This window comes from Solanum tuberosum, unplaced genomic scaffold, assembly GCF_000226075.1.
Source record: "Solanum tuberosum cultivar DM 1-3 516 R44 unplaced genomic scaffold, SolTub_3.0 scf00042, whole genome shotgun sequence".
Taxonomy (NCBI): Eukaryota; Viridiplantae; Streptophyta; class Magnoliopsida; order Solanales; family Solanaceae; genus Solanum; species Solanum tuberosum.
In genome coordinates, this window is record NW_006238967.1 from 311,093 (window position 1) to 315,821 (window position 4,729).

The window sequence follows — 4,729 nt, forward strand, 5'->3', positions numbered from 1 at the left end:
ATGCTAAGGTTATAAAACAAACCAATCCTGGTAGTTCTGTTTAGGTAAGGATGGATAGAGAAACTGTACCAGGAAAGAATTTTTTTGTGTACTTCTATGTATGCTTGGATGCATTGAAGAAAGGGTGGAATGAATGATGTAGAAGAATAATAGGATTTGATGGATGTTTCTTAAAGGGTGCTTATAAGGGTGAACTTCTAGTAGCAGTTGGAAGGAATGGAAACAATCAGATGGGTAGTTGTGGACAAGGAGACTAAACATAGCTGGAATTTCTTTATCAACTACTTGAAAGAGGACCTACAGTTGGGTACTGGGCAAGGTCTTACTGTAATGTCAGATATGCAGAAGGTAATTGTCTATTACTTTGATAATTGTAGATATGCAGAAATGTATTTTCTTTCTTGAATTGTATTTTATTGTAGGGTCTTCAAGCAACGGTTGATGAACTACTACCAAATTCTGAAGTTAGAAGGCGTGCTAGACACATCTGGTCTAATTGGAGTAAAAGATGGAAGGGAGAGGAAAGGAGAAAACAATTTTGGAGATGTTCCAAGGCAACTTTTCAAGTGAAGTTCAGTGAGGAGCTTCATAAAATTAGCAGACTTGGTAAGAAAATTAATGATGATTTATTGCATTATCCACAAGTGTCATGGGTTAGAGCATTCCAAATGTGATGCAGTTGAAAATAACATGTGTGAAACCTTTAACTCATGGATCTTATCATGTAGACACAAATATATAATAACCATGTTGGAGAAAATTAGGAGAAAAATAATGACTAGAATTGTGGATATGGTTAAGTTTGCTGATACCTGGATATCTGATATTGCACCTATGGCTAGACTTATATTGGATGAGAATAAGGACAAGTCTAGGGCATGCAAGGTGCTTTGGAATGCTGATGTTGGGTTTGAGATAGGAGAAGGGCAGTATAGACATACAGTCAACTTGACTGATAGAGTTTGTAGTTGTAGAACTTGGCAATTGAGAGGCATTCCATGTCAACATGCTATTTCTGCTTTGTGCCACATAGAACATGAACCTGAACCACTTGTGGAGCATTGGTATAGGAATGATACCTTCTTAAAGGCTTATAGTCATTTCATTCAACCAATTCCAAATATGAAGATGTAGCCTGAAACTAACAATCCAAGGATTGAGCCTCCTAAACCTAAACCAATGCCTGGTAGACCTTTAAGAAATAGAAGAAAGAGTAAAGATGAACCAAGAAAGAAGTATGGAAAGATGTCCAAACAAGGGTTGAAAATTACTTGTTCCAAGTGTAAATAACAAGGCCACAACAAGAAATATTGCAAGGTAAAATAATTTATTATTTGTTTGTGACTTTTTTAAATTCTTGTTGAATGTAATGAACAAACTTTATGTTTGATATTTAGGTTGGTGTCCATACTTCACAACTAGCTAGCCACAGTTCACAATTTACTACTGGTCAAAGTTCACAAGGAAGTAGCCATCCTGAACCAACAAGCTCCTCCCACCCTGGACCAACAAGATTCAACCAACCTTCATCAACAACATCAAGCAATCATGCTTCTTCAACAACAGTTTGTGGTGATACAAGTAGATTTAAGATGGCAAAGGAAACTGTAAAAACAAGCCAACCACCACCCTTTGTGGATACAAGTATTCCTGTTACAAGAGGAATAACCAATCAACTACCTCCAAGGACAAGACAAACTGCTGGACAAAAAAGAGGAAGAGTTGCAACTGGAGAAGATTCTGCAGTTGGGGTACCAAAGAGGCCAACTAATGGTAGATCAAGTAATGTTGGATTTGGCATCTACACAAGTGCAAGTGGAACCCAAATACTAAACGTAAGTTTGTCACAAACTTTGTCTCTTAAATGAATGCAAGTTTATATATTAATTTTGGTTTTGTTCTTCAAAAAACAGCCTGGAACTTCAAGTCATAGGATTCTACCAACAAGTTCAAGTTATAAGGATGCAAGTTCAATGGGTATAGACCTTAGCTTTAAGCCTAGAGGCTTGAGATGGAAAAACAAAGATGTTGTCACCACTTCCCAATTGCAGCAAATGGCAAACAAAAAGAAGAAGTAACACCAACTTAGAATAGGTTGATTTTGGGCCCTTATTTTGCTGTCTAATTCTTTTGGATTATGCTAGCTTTATTTTGGTACTAGTAAACACTTTTGTGAAGGTTGTATGTAACTTTTGATTATGCTAGCTTTATTTTGGGGCGTTATTTTGGTACTGGTATACACTTTTTTGAAGGTTGTAGCCTTGAATGGTATGTAGCATAATGCTAACTTTGAGCTCATTATGGAGCATGCAATATAACTGTCTACATTTTGTGTAATTTGGGTATTACATTGTGACGAATATGACTACGTTTTGAGAATATTGTGATGAATTGGTTGCTATTTGTTTTTGTTGTTACATTGTGAGAACGAATTTGAGATTTGTATGTAGCCAAAAAACCAATTTTACTGCAACAATAACATAGAATTTCATTGCATCCAAAATGCACATTTACATAAAAAATTTACAGCAACAACAACATCAAAATACTACTAGACCGAACACCAAATACTACTACACCTCAAGAACACTAACAATTAGGCTTCAATGTCCATATTCCAAACATCACCAACCCAGTAGCAATGACACCAACAATAAATATATTTCTTGCTCGCTTTATTTTTTCATCAAAAGCATTGACTTTCTTCAACAATCCCCACATTACTCTGTTTGCTTGAGGAGGGTGTCGATCTTCATACCAAAGAAAATAGTCATAGCCACCCATTTTCTATAAAACCAATAAAAAAGAATTAGACGCCAACAATTAATCATCTAATTGACTTAAAAAAACAAAGAATTTTACCTTTGAAATTCTACAAGTAAAAAATCTACGCCCTAGATTTAATTGGGTCCATGAAGTCTATAATAGTGCTTCATTACCACATCTACAATATCGACCTTCATCCACAGATGCCATGGAAGAATTGGAGAAGTTCGACATGAAATAATTAAGGGCCAAGAATTAAAGAAAGGCTGAAGAAGAGAGAAATTGGAAAAGAAGGGAGAAATTGGAAAAGAAGAAAGAAATTGGGGTCTTAATTAGGGTACAATTGGATAAAAAATAATATAATAAATGAGGTGGGGTAATATTACCGTTGGGGATGCCACATCATACGAAATATTGATGTTTACGCGCCTTGAATCAGTGAAAACCACGTGACACTCCAGTTGTGCAAAAAGTGTTAAAGTGACACATGGGGACCCTACGTTAAGTGTTTAAAAATGAAAATTGTTCAATTGAGGTGTCTAAGTGAAACATTGTGCCAACTTTAGGGGGCCACCGATTGGTTACCCCTATATTTATATATACATTTTGTATGTGCTAAACTTTGAAATCTACTGCAAATAAGCTTGTATTCAGTTGAATACATTTAATTAAGTATATGTTTATTTAGTATAAATTTGACACTATAATATATACATTGCTTATATTTTATTTGTATACATTATTAATATACATAAGTATATTTTTGCAGTTATTAATGTGTAAATGTAACAACCAGGAAATTCTATGACTTAAGTTAGAGCCTCACCTTATGAATAATGACTTAAAAATGTTAAAATGATGTTTCTAAACCTAAATTAATGCAATTGACTTAGGTTTTGGAAGAGTAAAAGTCTAAACGTCAAGAAGCGACCACGACGTTCGGAAACTAGAGAAGAATGTGTTCTAGTGTGTCCTTAAATTTTGGGCAGGTTTGGGAGTATCGTATGATGGTATAATCTTGTAAAAAGGTTTAAATTAGGTAAATGTATGTTTATAGGGTCAAAACATTCGAATACGACTCCCCGGGGCCACCCTAAGAGACCCCGAGAAGGACCCCAACCTTGGCCAAGCAAGCTGCCAAGGCAGCTTGCAAATTGCACTTGGAGGGAATGCATCCGCGTCGCGGACTAGCTCCCCCAAGGAGCAAAAATTTAGTTCGCGACGCAGAATCTACTGTCTCAAAATTTAATTCCAAATATCTTCAGGGAACAGCTCCGCGTCGCGGACTTGTTTCGCGACGAAAATGCAGAAATTTAGAAATCTATTTTTACTTCATTAAAGAGTCCAACTAAGTGAGGGGTATTTAGGGTACTTTAGGGGACGTGTATATAATGTTTTTTAAGTCAATTAATTTACCTCACTTTTATCACTCAAACACAAAACCCCAAAGATCTAAACCTAAAGTTCCTCCTTCTCTCTACTCTCTCTCTCTCCTCTTCTCAAGAACTCCATTGAAGAAGATTACAGCTTCAAGAAGAAGACCAACTCTCCAAAATTCCAACTCAGATTTTTGTGGTTAATTCGTCAATAAGGTATGGTTGCTTATCACTCTTGGGATTCCTTTCCCCAAGAGGCCCCTTCAAGATGAATTTCAAAATCTCCAATTTCTAGGTTTCAATCCAAAAACGTGGGTCTTCTTTCTAAAGTGAAATTGATGTTATAAACTGACTTTGATTGATGTTATATGAACAATTATGGATGAATTTATATTGTATTGATGGTTTCTTGAAGAATTCCCCATGAGACCCATGTTTCTCCTTCTTTTCCTAATTCTAACCCTAGTTTGCGTTGGATATTGATTGAAGGCTATGAATTGAATGTGACGTTATGTAATTCATGTTTGTATGGTGATTCTACCCTAGGTTATGTATAATTTCTATGAAATTAAGGTTGAGTCTTTGCA

At 35.8% G+C, this 4,729-nt stretch overlaps 1 long non-coding RNA gene across 1 annotated transcript in view; it reads right to left on the minus strand.

Annotated features, from left to right (window-relative positions):
* Positions 1-1,512: 1,512 nt before the first annotated feature.
* The window catches only part of LOC102605151 (uncharacterized), a 10,705-nt gene continuing 7,488 nt past the window's right edge, over positions 1,513-4,729 (minus strand). The window contains exon 3 of the long non-coding RNA XR_366970.2: positions 1,513-1,524. This is a non-coding gene — a long non-coding RNA (uncharacterized lncRNA). The remainder of the gene's footprint in view (positions 1,525-4,729) is intronic.